The sequence below is a fragment of the Fukomys damarensis genome, unplaced genomic scaffold, assembly GCF_012274545.1.
Source record: "Fukomys damarensis isolate Sample0158 unplaced genomic scaffold, DMR_v1.0_HiC HiC_scaffold_36, whole genome shotgun sequence".
Lineage (NCBI taxonomy): Eukaryota > Metazoa > Chordata > Mammalia > Rodentia > Bathyergidae > Fukomys > Fukomys damarensis.
In genome coordinates, this window is record NW_022900948.1 from 40,111,152 (window position 1) to 40,137,659 (window position 26,508).

Here is a 26,508-nt window from a genome sequence, read left to right on the forward strand (position 1 = left end):
AGAACAATTTACTGAAAAACTATGGATATTTAGAATTACATTATTTGACAGATATTTTCTTGAATATGTGAGCGTGGTACTTCAACAACTGGAATTATTGTTGCCAACAATAAAATATATGCTTTTTAAGCAAAAATTATAATTTTGAAAATCTGGCCAGGTGTGGTGGTGCATGCCTGTAATCCCAGAACTCCGGAGGCTGAGGCAGGAGGATTGCTGTGAGTTTGAAACCAGCCTGGGCTACATAGTGAGCTCCAGGTCAGTCTCAACTACATAGTGAGACCCTGTCTCAAAAAAAAAAAAAAAAATCCTATCTGCTCATATGAACTCTGCTACTTCCTAATTGTTAAAAATGTTCCTGATAAAATAAACAGTAATATTAACAAAATTGATATTTTTATATAACTCAGTGAATGTGTGATTTAGAAATGATGGACGCAATGTGTTATAAAATCACACCTGAGTAAAGCATCCATCTATTATTCTAATAGGATATGAAAAAATCATTATTATGCTTCTAGATTTTACACAACTACACCTTTAAAAACTATCAGAAGATTTGGGCCAGGGATGTAGCTCAGTGGCGCCATGCCTGCCTGGCAAGCACAAGGTCCTGAGTTTGATCCCCATACCAAAAAAAAAAACAAAACCATCAAGGACTGAGATAGGGTACAACTGTGAAGAATAAGCTCAATTATCTACCAAGGCTATTAAAATTCTTTTTCTCTACATATTGACATGAGAGCAGAATTTCTTGATGTACTTCAACCAAAACAATACACTATAATAGACATAGATTTGAAACTTTAGCTATCTTTTATAGTTATACTTAAAAGAGATCTGCAAAAATATAAAATGGTATTCTTCGAACAAATTTTTTAAAAATTTATTGTCTTAGTTACTTTTCTCTCTTTGGAGACAAAATACCAGACACCCAAAGTTAAAAGGGAAAGGTTTACTCAGCTTACAGTTCATAGAGGTTTCACTCCTAGGCTGGGTGACAGAGGGGCAACAGTTCATGGCTGCAGAAGACAGCAAAAACAAGGGGGAGGGGGACCCTCAAGAGTCCTTCAGTCTTTTATATTATGCAGATTACTTAGGGTGGGTAGCACTCACACCCTCAATCCTAGTGCCCCTGAGCTGAGCACTGTACCATGAATCAATTCCGGAAGAAGCTTCACCTATGGCCTCACATGAGGCTTTAAGGGGACAAATAAACACAAGCCATAACATATATCCTTACAGTTTTGTTTTTTTTTTTAAATTACTTAGGGCTGATGGTATAGCTCAGTGGCAGAGCACTTCCCTAGCACGTGCTGTGGGTTCAACCACCCCACACACACACACACACACACACACACACACACACACACACACACACAGTTATTTTATTTTTTTTGTACCAGGTATCAAACTCGGGTCCTTGCGCTTGCAAGGCAGACGGTGGAACCACTGAGTTAAATCCCCTGCCCTAGAGTTATTTTATAGAGTTTTGTTTTGTTTTGTTTTGTTTTTCCAGTACCAGGGATTAAATTCTGGACCTCGTGCTTCAGACAAAGGCAGCGGAATTGCTCAGCTAAATACCTGTACCTTATTTTATTTATTTTTTTTTTTTTGGTACTAGGGATCAACTCCGGTCCTTGCGCTTGCAAGGCAGGAGGTGGAACCACTGAGTTAAATCCCTGGCCCCTTTTTAAAAAAAAACTAAAATATTTAAAATTGCAATTTCTACACACTAAAAATATATGGCTTTTGATAAAAGCACTTAAGAACCTTCATCATTTTTATGAATGTAAAAGGTCTTCAGTCCAACTGTTTAAAAAACCACTGCTCTACAGATGATTCTGTGTGGCAAGAGACCTTATAAGTACTGATTTTGTTTGGCTTTGGCTGGTATAATTTGTTTCACGATGAAAAGGTGTAATAATTTAAGTAACATGTAGCCTAGGTGCACTGACTTCAATTTAAATTCTTTTTACACAATTCCTCTGCTAAGACAATGTTTCACCCTTCTCAGTAAACAAGTTCGAACAAATAATTACAATAACAATAGTAACTGCAACGTGACAGTTATATGCCAGGTATATTTATATTCCTGATTTCATTTAATTTTCATAACAACTCTGTGATATAAGTAAAATTAATTACTACTTTCACTTTGCAGATAAGAAACTGAGGTTAAACTTAATACTTGCCAAGTCAGGCAAGATGGCACATACATTCCTGTAATCCCAGCTATTTGGGAGGCTATGGTAGGAGGATCACAAGTTGAGGGTCAGTATGAGCAACTTAGCAAAACTGTCTCAAAATAAAATTAACAAACAAACAAACAAAATACTTGTGAAAAGTCACACAGCTACAAAATGACAGCGCTGAGATTTGAAAATAACACTTTATTATCAACAAAAAAGCCTTCCATACGTATGGTCACCAGCATAGTGGCACTTATGGAAATAAAATACTTATGACCATGGCCCAGTATGCCTTCAGATACACACAGAACAAAACACTAGCCTAGAGTGCGGCCTTACAAATTCTGTTCCAGAGAGAACCACAAGGAAACAAGCAAACGGAGATAAACTAAGTATGCCAAGCTGCTTCTCTATCTCACCCATCCAGTACTTGCATTATCATCCTTTAAGGAGTGACAGGAGCCGGGGTGAAGGATTCATCACTGACAAAACCAGGACAGCAAAAACTCTTGGCATGTTTCCTCTAAGCTCCAAATCCCTTCCTATGCAAACGAGGCCCCAACCTGAGTCCTCCAGGCTTTATCACACTGAGCCTTGACAAAAATCATCATTAGTGTTCAAAATCCACTTTTTATAGGCCGATGGCTTGTGTCAGCCCTTGATTCCTGGTGCCACTCCTGCCTGCCAACTCAGGAAAGGCTTCTGTAATGCCTTTGGCTTTTCTGAAATAACTTCAAGTCACAAGTCAGAAGCTGACACCAACTAACTCCCTCCTGAGGATGGACACTTGGCCAGGAGTTCAAGCAGAAGAAGGTTTGGAATTACTTGATCTTTATTAAAATCATGCCTACCCTCTACCTGGCAATTAAAATAAATTCCTCCCCAGAGAGCAGCCAGAGGTTGTACAAACCTCTTCCAACCAGCAATAAATAGTCACCTTTGATTAGAGAAAAGCAGTAAAATGCAGCAATGGCTGACAAATGTCAAAGCCTAGAGCATCGTCATAGAGTTTTGATCACCTAACAGCTATTTCTCATTTCGTACCATGGATTTTTTTTTTTTTTTTTCCTTTTCCAGTACTGAGGATTGAACTCAGGTCCTTGAGCTTGCAAGACAGTAGGTGGAACCACTGAGCTAAATCCCCAGCCCTCAAGGATGGCTTTTAAATCAACCTACTCAGCATTATTTACTCAGTCAAATGCTTCAGGAAAGCATATCAAATCCACAATCAGCAGTCCATTTGCAAAAGTTCTGTGTGCATCCCTAAGGCTATGTTGGACTTGAAGGTAAGATACTTTGCAGGTGGTCATTAAGATATAAGGAAACTTCCGAAGAAGACATGCTTTATTCATTATGGACAGTGTCTAAAAAATAAAACCACATACATCTAGATTCGAGGATTTCAACTCTGACCCTGTTGTGTGATTTAGGATCTTCATTTCTCTCCTATGTTTGCTTCCTCATTCCGTTTATATTTTTAGACATCATGAAGTCCCAAAAGCCTATGAAATGACTGCTTCAGAATCACCTGGGGACCTCTGGAAAATATAAAACCTACTCCTAGAAAATTTGATTTACTAAGTCTGGGATGATGCCTAAGAATCTGCACTGCTAACAAGCTACATTTTTCTACCACTCACACTTTTAATTCCGATGCAGTCAGGTTTGGAATCCACTAGAATGAATGATCTTTAAGACTCATGTTACTTTTTTAAATTGTAAAACTGCGGATTGAAGCTTCATTTTCTATTCTTTCAACCCAGAATGTTTCCCCATCTATGACTAGCATTCCCAATCAAAAACCAGGGATTGTCCAACTTCAGGTTAGCAATGGAATGGTAAGTCTAAAACCAGTACATTTCAATTATTAATAGCTGGTTCAACCTAGTATTATAGTATATCTCATTTATGAAAGTATGAGGTAGATCTAAGTATAGATTTTTCTAGAGAATACATAATCAGAAATAAAGGTTTTAAGATATTATATGTTGTAAATATTCAACTATTTGTTGGAAATAGGAAAAGTAACATACAAAAAGCTATGTTCCTGAACGTTAAGGATAAGCAAAAATTGTTATGATAAACAAGCAACTCTACTTATCCATAACTTAAGATGCTTAAAACCAGCAATGATCTACCTAGAGCAATAATAAACTTTTAAAGAGTGTTTTTGAAGTATAAGGTGCCATATGATTAATTTAACCCAATAAACTATAATGGGTCAGAGAAAGAAATACCTAGTCTTACTGCTAATATATCAAAGTTTCATTATTGTAAAAAAAGGAAAGACTGAGTTAACTAGAAGTGCTGCTCACTGACTACAGATATCCTATGAACAAATTTACCATGGAAAAATGAAGTACTGCTTCTTACAAATCTGCAAAACCTAAAGTAGTAATATCTCGGACACATGAAGTCACATTAACTGTGGGGCGGAGAACTCAGGTAGCCCCCAGAGTGTTCTGGGAGGTTTTGAAGTATGTCTCATTTGAAAAAATACTGTGTTCAGCACTAGGACATTTTGACATCTCATTGACTTGGCTTACCCACTTCCTCTTACCTTGCAGAATCATCCCCAATATCTGAAGTAACCTACATCAAATGTAAAGTTTTCTAAGTTACTGCATATAATTTTCCATTCCTTCCCTTGGTTTGGTAAAACTTCAAGAAGACTAAATACAAGAGTAATCAATAATCCCCAGGTAGAATCACAATCTTTGGGGTTTAACCTTTTCTCCTTTCTGATATTCAGTAAACACTACATTTAGCATTGCCTTGAAATCCCACACTGTTTCAGGCTAACTTAAAACCAGAATCAGCAGTCACAAACCAAGTAGTTGCTGGGGAAGAGAAGGAAAATAAGAAATTGCAATGCAAGACAATCACATTCATTCAAATATTTGTGACTTCTCATTTGGAAATTTCATTTAGAAGCTATAATTGTACAAACACCAAGTTAGTAATTAATGGTTGTTATGTGCAATTATTACAGAACTTGGTGATGTCTAATTAGCTACATTTCCAGGAACCACTGCCATTTGGTTTCACCACACAGGTTGTGCTACAAGGAAGGGAGCGATAGGTGTGACCAGATGATAGCAACAGCAGCATCATGGCTGGCAGGTTACCCCTGCTAGCAAGGGAAAGATCAGGACTTTCAAAAGTACCAAGAGAATCTCATAGATCAAACCTCCTGGAGGCAATGGATGAGCTCTTAGATTCTATAACTGAATCTGCTTCAAAATTTGTGGTTAGGTGCATGTATTTAGAAAGAGAATCCATAGATTTTTTAAGATTTTTAAATTATATTATCTAACAATCCTCACAATCAATGAAGTTACTAATATTCTCATTTTACAGACTGAGAAAACTGAATATTATGCAAATGAAAACTTTACAAAGAAAGTGGTTAATTACAGTAATTTTAAAATGTTTTTAGCTAGTCAGAAATTCTTTTGACCATGAAAGAACTGGTACTTTAATTTATATCTGTGGACTAGAAACCAAATGATGGGCAAACATATAAATAATGGTATAAATGATTTTAATAATTTAAGCAATTTTGAAATAACAAAAATACACACAGCTTCTAACCTGTACCATGAGCTATTTTAAAAATTTGACATGGTGACTCATTTAACCCTCACCACTGTTCTATGAGGTTCAGGCTATCATCGTCTCCTTTTTTTTTTTTTTTGGTACCGGGGATCGAACTTGGGACCTTGCACTTGCGAAGCAGGCAGCGGCACCACTGAGCTAAATCCCCGACTCCATTTTATATATAAGGAAGCAGAGACAACAAAAAGGTAAAGTAATTTGCCCAAGGCCACAAAGCCAGTAAATTGCACAATCACAATTTTGGCCTCAAAAGCTATGTTCTTGGGTATGTGATAATAATGCTTTTATAAACACAATCTATAAAAATTTTAAATTATAGTAATTTTGTTTTATTTATTTATATATATATTTGGCATTTTATATATAAGGAAGCAGAGACAACAAAAAGGTAAAGTAATTTGCCCAAGGCCACAAAGCCAGTAAATTGCACAATCACAATTTTGGCCTCAAAAGCTATGTTCTTGGGTATGTGATAATAATGCTTTTATAAACACAATCTATAAAAATTTTAAATTATAGTAATTTTGTTTTATTTATTTATATATATATTTGGGGTTTTAAAGTGTGCGCCACCATGCTCAGCCTAAATTATAGTAATTTTAAAGGAAAAAAAAAGAAAGCCACATTATGCAGTTTGGAAGACTCTGTTACAATAAGGTACTTCATTTATTCTATTTCAGCACCTATGCAACAAAAGCAATGGGAGAAGAGAGAACTTAGCAATTACACTTGCACACTCATCCCTATATATAATCATTTAATTTCCAAAGCTGTGTGTGTTATAAGACCAAGTGCTACTGGACTCATGTCTTAAGAGACATTAACTGACACTGAGAGTAATCTCACTACTCACCATTACCTGAGCTTCCTACCTCTGGGATTTTCTTTGCATGGTTTTCACCTCTACTGGAATATCTTTCCTTCTGTCTAGTAAAAATTCAAGTAAACCTTTAAAGCCCAGATCAAATGTGACCTATTTTGATCTAACTTTCCCAGCAGGTCGAGGCAGAATTAACCCTTCCTTTCTCATTCTCCCTTGAGGTGGTTTGTAGAATATCTCACCAGCATGTGAATCACCCTCTTTGTCATCAGCTGTAGTGTGCTCAGTTCCCTGGGTAGCAACTGGGCTCTACAACAGCAAGGGCTAGTATAGAAAAGACCCCTAAGAGTCTCATGCTGAATAAGAAAAATGGAGCAGACAACTCAGAGCTGAAAAGGATACAGATTCATGCTGACATACTGCTGTCATTTTCATAATTTAAAAATTTATCCTCGGGGGCATGCTAGTGCATACCTATAATCCCAGCACTCTAGGGAACTGAGGCAGGAGGATCAAAAGTTTGAGTCCAACCTGGGTAACTTAATGACTTGGCAAGAACCTGTCTTAAAGGTTAAAAAAAAAAGTGGAGCTGTAGCTCAGAGCTAAGGCCCTGGGTTCAATTTCCACTACCACAAAACAGAACCTCAAGGCTAGCAGCCTGACCCCAAATCCCTCTAGAGGGGCTAACTGCACAGTGTTTGAGAAGTACCTCAGAAGACAGCCACCTCAGACAGTTACTGTTCTATTATTAATCACTCAAATATACTGTTTCATTGAGTTTGTACTTCTTATTTCTTCCAAGTATAGCAAGAGGCCCTGAAGGACTATGAAAACATTTACAGCTCCAAGTTGGAGAGATGTGGGTTTCCATATTTCATGGTATCTCTGGAAAAGAAAGGAGGTAAGTGAAATGATACAGGAATGGCATGGAGAGTTTGGACAAACCTGAGATCAGCTTATTAAATGTTCACCTTAAATCTTAGCTGGATTAACCCTTAACTTTTTTAATCCTTTAGATTTTATCCTGCATTGAGTACATAATCCTCTTAGCCAAATTCACTTAAAAGACCTAATCTGCCTTAAACCTGCTCAACAATAAAAACTGAAGTTAAGGGCCTAAAGAAAGAATAAAAATGATAAAGGCCTTTACGCTATGAAAGGTTTTGTTTTTGTTTGTTTGTTTTCAGACAGGGTCTTGTTATGTAATTCAGATTGGCCTTGAATTTACTATATAGTCCAGGCTGGCCTCAAACTCTCAGTGATCCTCCTGATTCAACTTGCAGAGTACTGGAATTACAGAATTTGTGCCCACCATGCCAGGCTCTATATGAAAGTTAACTATCTCAAACACAATAGGAAATGCTCTTATGTCATTCCAGAAACCTACCTTTCACTCTTCTGTTATTTCTCAAGGCTACAAAAAGCATTCTAGAATGCCAAGTTTAAGGAATGGTATTTTGCAAGCATTGAATGGCTTGATGCAGCACAAATCAGTGTTTTTTAAAAGTCTGAATATTTATACCCAATTGGTGTAGGCCTTGACACTTCTTCAAAGGATCATTTAATATAAATCCATTAAAGGGCCAAGGATTTAGCTCAGTGGTGCCACACCTGCCTTGCAAGTGCAAGGTCCTGAGTTCGATCCCTAGTACCAAATAAATAAATAATAAATCCATTAAAGAGTTTTAAAATAGTAAGTAGTAACAGTTGCTTAATTTTTTTTTTTTTTTTTTTTTGGTCTGCAATAAAATCCTATCGCTGAAAGCTCAACAAATTAGACTAATTGGAGAAATCTGAGGGAGAATAAAACTGATACAGAATGAAAACCATTTACATTTAAATCAAATTCTCAGTGGTTATTATTATTTCATTTCTTTCTCTCGCTCTCTCTTTTTTTTTTTTGGTTTTTTTTGGTTTTTTGAAACAGGGTCTTGCTATGTAGTTCAGGAAGCCTTGAACTTGCAGCAGTCTTCCTGCCTCAGCCTCCTGAGTCCTGGGATTACAAGTGTGCCATTATACCTGGGAATTTCTTAATGTATACCATTTGGCTTGTTTAAAAAAAAATGAATTTGACAGAAGTATGGCTCAGTGATAAAGCAGCTGCACCAAGCCCTGGGCTCAATCACTAGCATTACAAAATCATTATCATCATCATATTAAAAATGAATTTTAGAACCGTCAACCTTTTAATGTTTAAACCTAAAGCAAATGGTAATAACTATCCATTTTAAAATTAACCTCTATTTAGCCAGCAGTTCTGTAAGACCTTTTCCTACTGAGTAGTCTGGGACACCTCCCATTATAAACCCCATTTCTTTCTTTCTTTTTTTTTTTTGGTACCAGGGATCGAACTCAGGAACTTGTACTTGCAAGGCAGGCAATGGAACCACTGAACTAAGTCCCTGGCCCAATAAACCCCATTTCCTAAACAGGTCAATATTAATTCATTTTCCAGATTTTTCAAAACAGACATTCAACAAATAATCAAAAGTAACCACTATGCCCTATATGCATTGATACCCTTTTAACCAAACAAAGACACGACATTTTACTCAGTCCTTACTGATAAGAAATGTAGGCTTTCCATTAGATGGTGAATTTTTTGTTTACTTTTTACCTTTTCAAAATGGAAAATAAGTTGTTAGGTATTATTGCTACTTCTGTACTAATTTAGTGATCCAGGAATCTCACTAGGGAGATCACCAATTATGGAAGTTAATTGTCTTCCATCTTCCTATGAAACGTTTTGCCTGCAAACTTACCTGCTATTACTACAAACAAGAGGAGGAAATCTACATGTTTGATTTAGCTCTACAGTGAAGATTCTATCTCCAGATATCAATAAGTTTTATGATAAGGGGCGGGAATTTATCTCAATGGTATCACGGCCTTCCTTGCAAGCACAAGGTCCCAAGTTCAATCTCCAGTACCAAAAATAATAATAAGTTTTATGGTAGATAGGGAAGAGAGAGAGCATGGTCTGTGAGAAATGAAATAATTTAGTCTAGTGTTCAAGTTCTGGCTTGTAACCTTGGCTCCTGACTACATAACTTTGGGAAAATTGCTTCATCTTTCTAAGATTCAATTTTTTTCATCAGGAAAACATGGGGTGAGGAATTTAATGAGATAAAATATACAAATCCTAGTACACAGTAAGTCCCTAATACATGTTAATCTTTCCTACCCCTGCTCTCATAATTAAAATACTACTGTAAAATTGGGTATTTGACATTTTCAGAATTACAAAATAATATTCAAAGTCATTTTCTGACATCTATTTGAGTCTGTTTTATAAATTACTGCAATCTACAATCTCGCAGTTTATTACCTTGCTACTATATACAAATTGATTTCATAGTTTACTCTTAACTTGAAACCTGGAAAAATGTGTCTCCACCAGTAGAGCTCTCAAGGCTCACTGGCCTTGGGTCCCTGGTACAAGCTGAAGAAGGGCCTCAGGCCAGCCTTCAAAGGACTCCATGGAACATTCAACGCTGTCGGTGAGTTTGGGATTTAAAAAAACCACTGACCGTTGACTGTACCTTGGGGTCCTTACAGACAACACTACATTTCCTGAAGCAGAGGAGTAGGCTGTACCTCACATGTGACATGAGATCACCTGCCATGGTCTTGTGGCCTATCCACCAAAGGTGGTCCAGTGAATCTCTCTGCAGCTCCCAACTATTTGTACTGCCCATTGTTTTTGGTTTTCTGATGCATTTTGACAAGTCAGTGCTTCATTTTAACAAGGTAAAGGAAAGCCCTGTGCTAATATGTAATGAACTTAAATATCTCCTGTAAATACACAATTTTGGTGAGAAATAGAATATATCAAGAAAAATTTATTAAAGACATGTACTTCATTCTGGAATGAAACCCAGTCAAATATTTTATTTCTATTTCTCCCACATGCCTTCAAACGTTTTGCATTAAGAGGAAGGGAAGATTTAATCAGCAAAAATAGCACAAAGCAATGTCTACATTGGTTATTTAAATTCTTGTTATATTCAAGCACAAACTTAGTTCTGGAGCTAGACAAAACTGGGATGAATCTTGGCTCAACCCTCTAACTAGCTGTGTGACCCTGAGCAAGTGTCTGAGTCTGTCTCTCCCTACCTCATGGGGTTTTGAGATTCACTGAGATAACATATAAAGTGCGTTGAACCGCTCTTAGCACAGAGCAAAGGCTCAATATATGTAAGCTATTACTTAACTCCAAACAGAATTTCCACTAATTCACCTTGCAAAAGCACTCAAAGTTCTTGGTTTGAAACAGAGAAGAAGCAGGGTCCCTCAGCTCTGGTAAAGTCACCACCGCTCAAGCACTGCCTGTGTGGTCACAGAGCTACCTGTGAGGCTCTCCAGAAGCTCCTGTCTTCTCATTGTTTTTCCATCTTTAAGAACCTCCAAGCTCTAGCATCAATGGGATCTATTATTACATGTGTCCTCAACCACTCAGATGCCTGGTTATTAAGACACTAACAGACTTTAAAACACCAATGTGGAAAAGAAGAGCCAGAAGACAAGGAAGACCAAGGCTACTCCACCAACTGGAAACACTGATGGCTGCACTCAACATTCATTGCTGTCGGTGGGTTTGAATCTAAATTGACTCACTGATCAATGAATGCAAACTGCGGACCAAACAACCCAAGGAAGCCAAAGCACATACACACAGAGTCCGACAACTACTGCTCCTCCAGGTGCACTCCAATTTCCTAGCCAACATCTCTCTTACTATTTTTGGTTCTAATACAAAGGCAGTACTCCAAATCCCATTTTTTTCTTTTTTCTTTTTCAAAGTTTTAGACTTAAAGAAATCCTACTTTATCAGTATAATAAATGATACACCTTCACATCACGTATCTTCAAAACAACCTTTGTTTTTGATAGTACTAGAGATTAAACCATTAAACCCAGAGGCACTCTACCCTGAGCTACACCCTCAGTTCCTTTCATTTTTTGCAAAATTGCCCTATCTGGACTTGAGCTTGAGATTCTTTTTACACCTAAGCCTCACAGGTAGCTAAGATTACAGGCATGTTCCACTATGCTCAGCTTTTTTTTTTTTTGGTACCAGGGATCGAACTCAGGTCCTTGCATATACAATTTGCAAGGCAGGCGGTAGAACCTCTGAGCTAAATCCCTGGCCCCTCATAATTCTTAAATTAAAAAGAATCACATGCTCACTATTTAAAAGTTCAAATAAACAAAGTAAAAGTTAAAAATCTGTCCTCATTATCTCCAGTCCATTCCCTCAAGGAAACTACATATGAAATTATTTAACATTATTTAAGATAATAAAAATCATAATCTAAAATGTATATCATTGGAGACTTATCTACACACAGAGAAAACAGACACATATCTCTAATTTGGGGCATTTTTGGTGGTAGTTTAAACAAAAATCAGTTCATTTTATACTCATTGTTCTATAATTTGCCTTTTCATTCAGCTATATATTATAAATATCCATCCACAACAATCTTTTATATCATCCTTATATTTTTGAATAGCTATATGGTATGTCATGCTATAAATGCCCAGTTATTATAGCTCAAATGTACTTAAAAACTGTCTTTTGACCAAACCTATAAGACTCACTCTGACCTTTTTAAATCATATCCCTCAGATAGGAAAAATATTTGACACGGGAAATGCACATTTTTAACAAAAATTAGAATGTAAGTAATATCAATTCTCTACATCCTATAAGCCACTAAATATTTCATGTTAATGATAAGAAAATGTGGGCTTTAGTTATGACTAATTTATCATACACTTGAGTCTAAGATAATAAGAGTCTCACAGCAAAAGTCAAATATGGCAACAGTAGAAGAATCTTATCAATTTAGCCTTCTGGTTTTTTTCGCAAGGACAGGAAGGAATAGCACAAATGGATATGAAAAGAACAAGATAAATCAAAGCCAAATGAAAAAATGTAAAATAATTGTAAGAATTCAGGAAAAACAGGAGCATCAGGCCAGTGCTGCCCAAACCTTGTTGTATAACACAATCATCTAAAATTGCTTTTTAAAAATTCATTAATTTTATTGATACATTTTCGGTATTATTCCTTTTTTTTTTTTTTTTTTGGAACTGGGGATTGAACTCAGGTCCTTGCACTTGCAAGGCAGGTGGCAGAACCACTGAACTAAATCCCCGGCCCATAGGTATACAACATGATGACATTCACATTGGGAATTTGTACCTTTATATGATATATCTTGATTCTTATTTTTTTCCCCATTCCCCTAGCCTCTCGTCAACTGTTCCTAATTACAAAGACTTTGTTTCCATTTTTTTTTCTCATATTTTTTCCTTTTCCTTCTTTCCTTTCCCCTACCCCATTCCCTTTCCCTTTCCCTCTCCTTTGGACCTTTTCTTCCTATTTCACATTATCTATTATACACTTTTATCCTCATTTACACTTTTAGTTTCTCACACCAGAGAAACTATTCGGTATTTACACACGTGTCCTATTTATCTAAGAGTATGGCCTCAATGTACATACATTTAGCTATGTCTCTAGTTTCTCATTCTTTATGTCTGAGTAGTACTCCATTTATTTATTTATTAAAAACCCACATCTTTTTATTTTTTCGAACTGGGGATTGAACTTGGGACCCTGGACTTGCGAGGCAGGCAGTAGCACCACTGAGCTAAATCTCTGGCCTGTCCCCCACATCTTTTTATCTAGTCACCAGTTAATGGTAAGTTGGGCTGTTTTTTTTTTAAAAAAGCAAAGATTTCCTTTAGATGCAGGATCCACTTCCATTTGGCTGAAAAGCAGATGGAGAATCCACAGAGGAAAAAAGAAGGGAAGGTGAACTATTTTTAATGAAGGGGACCTGTGGAAAGCACAGCTGAAGGGATAACAGAAAATTATGGGCTTCAGGTCCATAGTGGAAATGGTCACTTCAGAGGGCAGACATATTTATCACCCTCAGAGAATGAAAACCATGAGGAAATTCCAAGCTACTCCTGGTTCTACTCTCAGGCTAATTACTTCAGCAGGACTTAAACGGGCCTTAGGTTTCATATCCTGTCCAGGAGCCTGGCAAGGAGTAGATGACAATAATGTTTGTCCAAAGAATTTCCTTATGATTTTTGGCACAATTACATTTAAAATTTGTTCTGCATAGGAAGTGGTTTATTTTTGAGATGCTGCATTTTCATTTTCATTTAGTTAAAAATATTTTACAGCTTGACTTAGAATTTCATCTTTGATCAGTAAGTGTATTATCTAATTTCAAATACTTAGGGATATTACAGATTTCTTTCTGTTACAGATATCTAATTTAATTCTACTGTGGTCACAGACAATATTTCATTGAAAATAATCAAAGACTTGTTTTATGACCCAAAATACTATTTTTTTTTCTTTTTGCAGAGCTGGATATTAAACCTAAAACCATGCAGATACTAGGCAAGTGCTCTACCACTGAGCTGCAGTCCCTACCCCTCAGAATATTCTGATTGCTCATTGTGAAAAATATATTTTGGTACCAAAAAATAAAGGGATCAAACTCGGGTCCTTGCACTTGCAAGGCAGGTTGTGGAACCACTGAGCTAATTCCCCAGCTTGATAGCCAGGCGTGGTGGCACACGCCTGTAATCCTAGTACTTGGGAGGCTGAGGCAGGAGGATCTGTGAGTTCAAGACCAGCCTGGGCTACATAGTGAGTTCTAGATCAGTTTCAACTACATAGTGAGACCCTGTCTCAAAAAAACAAAACAAAAAAATCCCTGGCTTGATCTTTTTTATTCTTATTTTTTGTTGTTTTCTCGTTGGTTACTTTCAGTATCACAACATGCATTTTTTACCTAAGATAATTTAAGTCAAGAAACATAGAAACCTAATACTTTATGTCTCCTGTCCACCTTCCTATTACTCCCATATACATATATATATATTATAAACTCAAAAATACACTATTGTAATTCTCGCTTTATAGAACCTTACACCTTTTTTAGAAATTAAAATACTAAAAGAAATTTATATCTACCCATCTATATATCATATCTAGTCATCACCTCTTCTCAGGGACTTCAGTGTAAATTTCTTTCAGCCTGAAGAACTTCCTTTGGTACTTTAAGGCAGTTCCAATAGCAGCAAACTTTTTTTTATGTGGCACTGTGCTCTTTCACTTGTGATGAGTTGTTTTGCTGGATATAAAATTCTTGGTTAACAGTTTTTTCTTTCTATACATTGCATATATCACCCCAGAAATAAATCATAAATTCTATTGTTGTTCCTAATATATACTGAATCCTTCTTTTCTTGCTACTTTCAAGACACTTTCTTTGTCCTTGTCTTTCAGGAATTTGACTCTGAGGCCGGAGATTTAGCTCAGTGGTGCCACTGCCTGCCTCGCAAGCGCAAAGACCTGAGTTTGATCCCCAGTACCCCCGCCCAAAAAAGGAATTTGACTCTGATGTATGTTTGTCATACTTGAGGTTTATCAAATTTTTTTAATCTACATTGTTTTTGGTACTGGGGATCAAACTCGGGACCTTGCACTTGTGAGGCAGGCAGCAACACCACTTGAATCTATATATTTTAATGTTTACCAGATTCAGGAACTTTCCGGCCATTATTTTTTCTAATAGCCCCCACCACCACCAGGGATCAAACTCAGGTCCTTGAGCTTTCAAGGCAGGCGCCTGAACCACTGAGCTAAATCCCTGACCCTCTAACAGTTTTCTGCACCTCTCTCTCACCCTCTCCTTCTGTTATTCTCATTACACACACAAACACACACATGATGTTTTCCCACAGGTCTCATAGGTTCTGTTCACTTTTCTTCAATCTTTTTTTTCTCTCTGTTCTTCATATTAAATAATCTGTTTTGATCTGCCACCTCAAACCTGCCACTGGTCCCTTCTACTAATTTTTCATTTCAATAATGATAGTTTTCAACTCCGCTTTTTCTTTCTAGTAAGTTCTTCACACTGAAATTCTTTGTATTGAGTCACTATTGTCAAACTTTCTCTTACTTCCTTGAATACGGTTTCATTTATTTGAAATATTTATTATAACTGCTCTGAAGTCTTTGTGTGCCCAATCCAACATTTGGGATCATTCAGAGCCAATTCCCACTAACTGACTGTTTTCCCTGAATGAGTCCTACCCTCTAAAAAAACTTTTTTTGGTTGAATATTGAACATTTAAAATAATGTGCTTAAACAAAAAAATATATATAAATAAAATAATGTGCTAAGGTTCATGGTAATGGTATATTTTTCTTTTGTACTGTTTTTAACTACCTTTCTTGGACTAAATCTGAGAAGCCTGACTCTCCTGCAATGACAGAGGCTTTTTTCCTTTTGTTTTTATTTTGAAGCCCAATTCTATAGATAATCTCTCTGTTTGCATAGCTTACTGTTCAAAGATGAAGTCCAACCATCTTGAACACTTTCTCTGCTACTCAATCTGTGGCTGGGAGGGGGAGCACACACTTCAGGCTTTTATGTCTATTTCAGTTTTTTTACTTTCTGCTGGGCTTTCTCGCATACCCCTTGCACTGGCCAGGGACATGTGGGATGGCATGGGCTCATAATGACTTGTAGCGTGCATCCCTGATCCACCCAGAATATGTGTGGAGCTCATGAAGCCCTCTATGGTTGCTTCACCTTCAGACTTCCCTGGTAAAGAAAGCCCTGGATTGTCTGCTAGTCCACTGTTGTCTCAAACAGAATTGTAACCTCAGGCCTCTCTGTTTCACTTGCCACACAAATCATCACCTTTTTTTCTTTTGGTGCCTTAACCATGCTAAGCAAATGCTCTATCCTGAACTACACTCTCTTCCCCAAGATCACAACTTTTAACAACAATATCCCTATCATGTGAGCCTCTTCTACAGCAGTAGGAAAGCTGCTAATTTTCATGGCCTGCCCCAGTCTGGTTTACCTATTGCACTGTCAGAGCTAGGAGACATGGGAACTATCTGGAGCAATACAAACTTCTGCTGCTCTTGGCTCATATTCAGTGGTTTCCGTGAAACGTTGTTAAGACTTTGGTTGGTTCTGACACCTCTGTTCAGTTTTATAATTGCTTTTTTGACAAAGAGGATTTGCTGACCTCCTCACCCACTTATACCAGAAATGAATCTCTTCAAGTATGTTTTCATAAACATCGTAAGTGGTTAAATCTTGATCTCAGTGAAATTAAATAGTCAAATCTATCTTCCTGGAAATAGACCCAAGTGCAACAGTACCTAAACTATTCAGGGGGAATAGTTATGGAATTATGGAATCAGATTCAATTTCAAAAAGCAATAATCCATACACACGGAAGTTATTTTCAGTTCACATCTCCCAAAAGCCTGATTAGTGTCACTAGTACCTTATATGTGTGTATATAATCTGATCGAGCCCCAGATCCAATCGTGTGCAAGGCAAAAATACATACACAAACTTAAGACTGTGTCACCAGGCCGGTACTCAAATAGGCACCAGACAAATTACACAAACTACATGAACCAATCTGGGCTTACCCTCATTCCTATTTAAATCTCTACTTAGTCTGTGCTGAGCACAGATGCTAGAAAGATATAACAAGCCACAGCAGGGCAGATACAGCCGTTTCCCTATCATGAACACAGAAGCAATCAAAAGAGAAAAATATGAACCAGAAGTAACAAAAAAGGAGAGGAGATGACATATGGCCACAAAGAGATGGAAAAGAAATCTTGGTCTTGGTTTTTTCTCTGCCGTTGGTCCTGAGGAGAAACCTTGCACTTTCCAACAACATCTCCATTTTAAACTAGCTTGAGGGTTTTTCTGTTCCTTGCAATTGAACTACTTAGGGGAAGGAAGATAGGGAGACAGAAAATCTCTTATTCTCACAATCAAGATTATTCTGGTGAAAACGATGCTATGGCCTTTTCTACTGCATCTCAGTTATATTAACAGACTGCTAGGCAACTAAGATACTAAAACATCCAGACACCAAAGTCCCAGCACAAGATAATTACATGAAAGATGTCATGTATTTGCTCTACTCAACACATGGAAAAATCATTCCTGGAAGACACACTGGTGTTGGGGTCACATAATAATTATGTCAATAGGACTGATCACATAGCTATCCTATCAACAGTGGAATGGCCGTGTTACAGAAATGTGCACATACTCACTGAACATGAACACCAACTCACCCCCGCCCTGAGATCTACAGCACTAAGACTTTGGTTTAAGTCACAGTCAGAAACACACTAGGGACCAATGGCCGCTGCACTGAGCCTCCTCATCCTAGCTAGGCTGCAACTACTTTTCCATCTTCTCCTCCTCTTCCACAACCCATCTGCCCCATGATTCTCAAGGTATAAACTTAAAAGACTCCTTCAATGAATTCATCCAGTAGTCATCCCTGCTAAATTCATTTTTACCCATGAGGTAAGGCTATTTACGAGTAAATTGTCAAGTAATTACAAAGAAACTTCAGTTTAGAAACCAAAATTAATAAGACTCATCTGTATTCTACTAAGTCTGGCTGCCACAAAATGGGTAGCAAGTTATGAAGATTTTTCTGCGAATGCACACATAAAATCAGTGGGAAATCTTACAGTTCGCAGAATTCCATTATCACTGTTGAGGGAGTTAGTGGTTTTCAATTGCTGCTATTCTTTCTTTATAATTGTCAATTATGGCTCTCCCAGCATCATCATTTCCAGATTAGCTTGATACATATTGTATATAATGATAGGTATTGTATCAACATATCCTTTTAAATTTTCCAGTAATTACACTGACAGGTATACTATGCCATGTATGGTTCAAATATGAACCATAAGTCAACCACTGAAGCATACATATCATCCTTCCCACAAATTTATTTATATTTAAAAGTCAATTACCAATGAGTTCTTTTCAACTAGAAAACAGGAACATGCAAGTTTAGCAGGTAATGAAGTCTTTAATATGTCTAAGTCAGCTGAAGTAAAAGAACTGGCATCCATGTCACACTCAAGCAAGTTGCCCTAGCTGACCAGTTCACACTGTTTCAGACTAGCTGTCTTCCCCAAACGTTTCCTCCTCTCAGTTACTTGGGAGCATTAGAAATTCACAATTTCGGGCCAGGTGTGGTGGCATACGCCTGTAATCCCAGCACTCAGGAGGCTAAGGCAGGAGGATCGCTGTGAGTTCAAGACCAGCCTGGGCTACATAGTGAGTTAGTTCCAGGTCAGTCTCAACTACATAGTGAGACACTGTCTCAAACCACCCCGCAAAAAAAAAAAAAAAAAAAAAAAAAAAAAAAAAAAAAAAAAAAAAAAAAAAAAAAAAAAAAAAAAAAAAAAAAAAAAAAAAGAAAGAAAGAAAGAAAGAAATTCACAATATCCCTTTGACTTAATTAACATAGGCGCATAAATTGTACCTATAGTTTTCTGGAATCTCACATTCCGCTTAACAGACCTTTTTTTGACACCTTCATTATGGGTTCACGAAAATCTGTTCTCCCATTTTCATCTTTATTAAAAAAAAATCCACATCTTAGACTACAACAATCATAAATGAACTGCACAAGAATAAAGCCTACAACTCAAAGGACAGCACGGTCCATCCATGTGTCTTTTTGTAGTCTCCCAGGAAGCAGATTCAAGTCTTGGATAGAAGAGCATATCCTTGGCCAGGCACGGTGCCACATGCCTGTAATCCCCACTACTCCGAAGGCTGAGGCAAGAGGACTGCAAGCTCAAAACACAGCTAGACCATGTCCCAAAAATAAAAAGAAAGGGTTAAGGACGTCTAAAGGGTTGAGGATGTAGGTCCATGTGAGGTGATGTGTTCAACTCCCCCCCCAAAGGACTCCCTTTTGTCCCCACTCCCCAAACTCAGATCTCCTATTGCTAAGGTCTGCTCTACTTCGCTCTAATATTAGAGAAAAGTTACTATCCATTGAATAAGCCAAAGTTTTGACCCTTGAGAGGCAAGGGGAGATGGCAAATAGGGTACCATGCATTTTTTGTATGTGCTCTTAGAATGAACTAAAGGTGTAACTCCCTTCTCTCAAATTTTGAATGACAACTGTATTACTTTTCAGAAAATCCTGTTTTGCTGGTCTATTCAGCCATAAGTTTTTGCAAGCATGTACAGCTTTCTGCGATTTTTCTGTCCAGGCTTTGCTATTCACACCTCAGCTGGGGTTTGTTGCCACCTGGTGGTCTGGATGGATATGCACACCAGCGCAACGCCACAGGCTTTGCCTCTGCGCTTCCAGAATAAACCACTAGATGGAGACTTCCAAAACAAAGTAGAAGGGGAGCGCCCACTTCTAGTTTAGAAACTAGTGGCAGCTTATGACAACACTAAAGTAGGACGTGCTCCCCAAACATGTAACGAGTTAAAGAAAAAGCTTCTGGAGGCAATGTGGCACTGAGGTTAAGACTCAAACTTTGACTCTGAACATAATCACAAAATTTGTAAGAAAATACTAGCAAGTTGAATTCAGCAAGGTATGAAAGTTATAATACATCACAATCACATGAGGTATACCTCAAGATTGTAAAGCTAATTCAGAATTCAATTAAGTGCGAGTCAGATTAACAACCTAAATACTGAGATGGAGAAATAGTATTTGAAAAATTTAAGTCTAACAAATATTCACGATAAAAATTATTAGCAAATTACAAATAGGGAACTTTCTCAAGCTGACAAAGAACAGCTACAAAAAAAATCTCTGGCTTCCTGATTTCCAAATTTACTATAGGACTACAGTAATCAAAACAGCATCAGACATATGCACCAGTGGAACAGAAAGCCCAGGGCAAATATGTGGCAAATTTTTTTCTTGTTGCTAAGGATCAACACTAGGGCCTTCTACAAGGAAGGCAAGGCCCAATGTTTTATTTTCCCCTAGTACCAGGGATCAAATTCAGGACCGCGCACTTCAGAAGCAGGTGCAGTGCCACTGAGCTGAATCCCTGGCCCCTAAAGGGTTTTTGTTTTGTTTTGTTTTGTTTTTTGGTACCGGGGTTCGAACTCAGGCCCTTATGAGGCAGGCGGTAGAACCACTAAGCCAAATCTCTTGCCCCCAAATGGTTTTAAACAAGGTTCCCCCGTAAAACAAAGAACAGCCTCTTCAATATGTGAAGCTGGAAAAATAATACCCATATGGAAAACTATGAAAGCGAACATTATTTTATACCATATAGAAAAACTGAACCTGACATTAAAGACTTTCAGGTTTTGTGGCTGATACCAAAAGCACAGGCAAAAAAAGAAATAACATCAAGGCACGGTGGAACACACCTATAATCCCAGCAGGTTGAGGCAAAAGGATTGCTAAATTTGAGGCCACCCTGGACTATCTAATTAGTTCAAGGCCAACCTGAACTACATACACAGTGAGATCCTGTCTCAAAAAAAAAACAGTAAGTAAACTGGGAGCTGGACGTGGTGGCACACATCTTTAGTCCAGCCACTGGGGAGACTGAGGCAGGAAGATCACTGAGTTTGAGGCCAGCCTGAACTACATACCGACATCCTATCTCAAAAACAAACACAAACATGCCACAGGCTGCCTAGCAAGTGCAAGGTCCCAAGTTCAATTCCCGGTACCAAAACAAACAACAACAAAAGCACAAACAAAAAAGTAAATTGGGTAACTTCAAACTTGGGGCTGGGAGTATAGCTCAGTGGTAGAATGTGACTTAAGAACCGGGGATTGACCTCAGTGGTGCTATGTCCACCTTGCAAGCACAAGGTCCTGAGTTCAATCCCTGATGGTTGGGGGGGTGGTATATGTGATTTAGTACGTATGAGGCCATGGACTCCATACCCAACAGTAAAAGTTTTTTTTTGTTTTGTTTTGTTTTTGTGACAGAGTCTTGCTATGTAGTTTAGGCTGGCCTAGAACTCACCATGTAGCCCAGGTTGGCCTCGAACTCAGGGTTACCCTCTTGCCTCGGCCTCCCAAGTACTGGGATTACAGGTGTGGACCACCATGCCTCACCACCAATTTTTTTAAAATAAAAACCTCTGTGCCTCAAACACTAGGTAAGAAGCAACCTCCAGAATGGAAGAATATACTGGCAAATCATGTATTTGATAAGGGGCTGATATCCAGAATACAGAAAGATCTCCTGCAACTAAAACAAATTAAAAACCCCATAAAGAATCAATTTTAATAATCAGCAAAAGACTTGAATAGACATTTCTCCTAAGAAGACATACAAATAGCCAGTAAACACAGAAAAAGAAAATGCAAATGAGAATTAAAAAAATGTATTGGTGAGGATATGAAGAAACAAAAACGCTTGTATACTATTAGTGGAAATACAAAATAGTAAAGCCAATATGGAGAACAGTATGATAGTTCCTCAAAAATTAAAACATGGGCCCGAGGATTTAGCTCAGTGGTACCATGCCTGCCTCACAAGCACAAGATCCTGAGTTTGATCCCCAGTACAAACGAAGGAAGGAAAAATTAAAAACATAAGCCAGGCATGATAGTGCATACCTATAGTCCCAGCAAGAGACTGAGGCAAGAGAATCACCAAGAGCTCGAGGCCAGCCTGGGCTACTTAGTAAGTTCAAGGCCAGCCTGAACTGCACAGTGAGATCCTGTCTCAAAGCAAAACAAAACAAAAAATTAAGAGTATATTTCCTAAGCCGGATGTGGTGATGCACGCCTGTAATCTCAGCACTGGGAAGGCTGAGGCAGGAGGATCGCTGTGAGTTCAAGACCAGCCTGGGCAACACAGTGAGTTAGTTCCAGGTCAGTCTCAACTACATAGTGAGATCCTGTCTCAAAAAAAACAAAAAATAAATAAATAAATAAATAAAAAGGGTAAGGAGTATAGCTCAATCTGAAGGTCCTAGGTTGAATCCCCAATACTAACAAAGGAAAAAAAGAAAGGAGGAAGGGAGGAAAGAAAGGAGGGAAAACAAGCAGGGAAAGTAGATGGACTGACTCAAAGGGATAAACCCACCTATGTATATCCACATTCATAGCAGGTTTATTCACAATAGGCGAAAGGGAGAAGAAAGCCAAGTGTCTATCAATGGACAAATGGATAAACAACATGCAACATACGGCCCTAGGAAGTAAGGAAATTCTAACACATTATACAATATAGATAAATCTTGAGGACATTATGCTAAGTGAAATAAGCTAGTCAGAAAAGGACACATAGTATTCTATACAATTCCATTCATATGAAGTACCTATGGTAGACAAAGTTACAGTAATCAAAACAGGTGAAACTGACATAACAACAGACATATAAACCAATGGAACAGAGTGCCCAGGAAAAATCCCTTACATATATAACCATTTGTTTATTTGCATGTTGATAAGGCCCAGAAGGAATGGGTACGTATTGTCATTGGGTACCAAGTTTCAGTTTTGCAAAATGAGAAGAGTTCTGTGGATAGACATTGGTGATGGTTACACAACTGAATGTACTTAATACCACTGAATTACGCACTCAATAATAGTTTGGTTGGTAAATGTTATGCTATGTGCATTTTGCCATAATTAAAAAATAAATAGAACTGTGCATGGTGGCACAAACCTGTAATCTCAGCACTCGCGAGGCTGAGGCAGGAGGATCACTATGAGTTCAAGACCAGCCTGGACTACATAGTGAGTTCCAGGTCAGTCTCAACTATATAGGGAGACACTGTCTCAAAAAAACAAAAAATAAATAATAAATAAATAATAAATAAATAAATAAATAGAGAAAAGAAAATCCAAGAACCAACATTATACTTGATAGTGAATATTTTCTCACTAGGATTACAAGAAACAAAGCAAGAATGTCATTCTCATCACTTCTGTCTGCCACTGAACTAGAAATCTTAGCCAGTGCATTGTTAATAAAAATAAAAGTCATAATCAAAAAGGAAGACGTAAGTCTTTATTCAGATATACACATAAAATGTCCCAAGGAATTTATTCTTAAGTTACTAGAACTAGTAAACAAATTTAACAGTGTTACAAGGTACAAGCTCAATATACAAAAATCAGTTTCATTTCTATATACCAGTAACAATTAGAAAATAAATGGTAAAACAATGACTATAGCATTTAAAAACAAAATACTTAGCAATAAGTTTAAAGATGTAGATCTCAATACTAAAATTTTAAAAATATTAATTAAGACACTCTAAATTCTTAAGCTTTTTCTTTTAAAAATTGAACAACTAAATTATATAGAAATGAAAAAAAACTAAGCCAAAATAAATGTGAAAAGGAAAACAGAGTTGGAGGACTAACCTTAACTAATTGCTATAGCAATCAAGAAATCATGATATGAAGCAAAAGAATAGCTGAAAGAGATACAAAGTCCATAGGTAGATAAACACAAATTGTTTTTTACCAAGAACATCAAAATACACAATAAAAAAGTCTTTTAAGCACATGGTGATGGAACAAATGAATATTCACAAAAAAGACTTTGATTCCTACTTCATAATACACAAAAATTAATTTAAGATAAAGTACAGACATAAGCATAAATATTATAAAACTAATAGAAAAATATAGAATATCCATCTTTGTAACTTTAGGTTAGGCCAAACTTTCTTAGGGAAGACAGAGAAAACATTAATCATAAATTCAAAAAATTTCGTTTTCATAAAATTTTTTTTAAAATCCTGATCTTCATAAAACATGTTAAAAAGTATGTGTAAGGCACAGTAATGCACACCTGCAATTCCAGATCTTTGGAGGCTGAGGCAGGAGAACTGTTTGAAGTTGAGGCCAGCCTGTGCTACACAGTGAGTTCAAGACCAGACTGAACTACATAGCAAGACCCTATCTCCAAAACTTAAAAAAAGTTAAAAAGTAAAAGAGAAAGCCACCCATAGGCTAGGAGAAATTACAACACATATTTGATGAAGAGCTTCCATCAAGAACAAAAATGTCTACAAGGCAATAAATGAGCAAAGTCTCATTAATGGCCAAGTCTTAAGCACTTTAAAAAGATGATATATATGAGTAGCCATTATAAGTGCAGGAAAACATGATTGACTTAGTCGTCACAGAAGAGCAAATTAAAACCACATCAACCCTATTTTATAATGCTCACTAGAATGACTAAAATTAAAGATTGATAATACAAAATTTTGCAAATCAAATGTTTGTAACTCATATACTTCTAGAACTACAAAATGTATAAAGATTTTGGAAAACTGACAATTTCATAAAAAGATTCTCACACATCTACCATATAAGCTAACAATTCCTAGGTATATCTAAGATAAATAAAAATGTATCCATAAAAACCTCAACAAGAAATTGTACAGCTGGTTTACTAGCAATAGCTGAAAACAAGAAACAGCTAGGTGTCAACAGGTGAATAGTTAAAACTGTCACACAGTCAATGGAGTACTACTCAGTGATTAAAAAAACTATTAACACCTGCTTCGGGGAACAGTCTCACATAACTGTGCTGAAAAAAGAGCACATATGTCTACGACAATGGAACAGGCAAAACCAGTCAATCATGACAGAAATCAGAAGTTAGTGCTTCTTGTGGTAGAGCAGTTAGGTAAACTAGAAAAAACAAAGAGAATTTTCTGAAAGGATGAACACACTCTTACCTTTTATGAAGGATGGATTATAAGGGTGCACACATCTGTGAAAACTGCTTGAATTTTATACTTCAGATCTGTGTGTTTCATTGCATGTAAATCCACACCTCAATTTTAAAAAGATAAAAAGGACACGGCTTTTGGGAATCACACAGTTCAGTTCTGCCACTTACCAGCTATGTGACCTTGGCCAAGTGTTAAACTGTCAGTCTCCTCATCTGTAAAATGGAGAGAACAAGAGTTGAGAATAATCTCATAGAACTCCCAGGAAGTGCAAATAATGTTTTAAGGACTTCAGCATACTCTAAATGTTCATTAAATATTAACCCAAGAAAGTTACAAATCTGTATTTCAGCAAAGGAGAAAGATGCAGGATTGACTCTAACAACAACTCACATATACAATATTACACTGTTTTCTAAAACAACCCCTAACAGGAATGATTACTGTTCTATGGGTGAAGAAATTGCTTCATAGATTGTCTACGGTCACTCAGCAAGCAATTTGCTATACCAGGATCCAAACTTCAGGGTTTTCCCCGTCCTACACACCAGGCATTCAGAAGGATCATTTCCAGGAACTAACCCCTTGCTGCCAGGACAGCCCAATCACATGAGAAGCTACTGCAGGGTCCTTTCATTCTTGCCAGTCCCAGCTCAGTCTTCTGACACTGAAAAGGAAGCCAATTCTGATAGTTTCATCAGCGAATGGAAATAGAGCTGTAAGTAGAACCCTAAAAATGCTACTGTGGTCTTTTACTTTGTTCTTGGGCTGCTATTTGGAGTCATGAGTGTCCCTTCCTTAGAACAATTTCAAGAGAGAATTCTAAATGTAAAACTTGCACTCAAAGAGGTAAGCTAGGGTCTGAGTGGCTCAATCTGGCAGAACAGCTTTGGAAATGAGGAGGTGAAGTGAGAACCAAAGCTTTTAAAAGAATATCATCTTTTTTTTTAATAATGATCAATCCCTGTAAAAAAATTTAGTCATAGAGATACAAGTTACTCTGTAATTTCATTTTTTCCAAAGATACACTATTAACAATTCAGTGCATCTTCCTCAAGATGAAAATGTGCCTTCTTTATTTATTTGGTGGGGGGAACCAGGGATTGAACTCAGGACCTTGAGCTAAATCCCCAGCCCACTCTCAACACATGTGTAACATTCATTCGGCTATATGGATGACCACAGTGCATTTAATTAGCCCCCTGTTAAACTTCAAGGTGTTTCCAATTTTTTCACTATTATGAAAAGTGAGAGGAGTATCTATGACTACATATTTTGCATAATCATCATTTCTTTTTTCTTTTCTTTTTTTTTTTTTTTTTTTTTTTTTTTT

General features: G+C 37.2%; 1 long non-coding RNA gene across 1 annotated transcript in view; it reads left to right on the forward strand.

Moving 5' to 3' along the window:
• The first annotated feature begins 3,279 nt into the window (after positions 1-3,279).
• LOC104854878 overlaps positions 3,280-26,508 on the forward strand; it is a 25,499-nt gene continuing 2,270 nt past the window's right edge. The window contains exons 1-3 of the long non-coding RNA XR_778231.2: positions 3,280-3,478; positions 5,932-5,998; positions 7,438-7,531. This is a non-coding gene — a long non-coding RNA (uncharacterized LOC104854878). The remainder of the gene's footprint in view (positions 3,479-5,931; positions 5,999-7,437; positions 7,532-26,508) is intronic.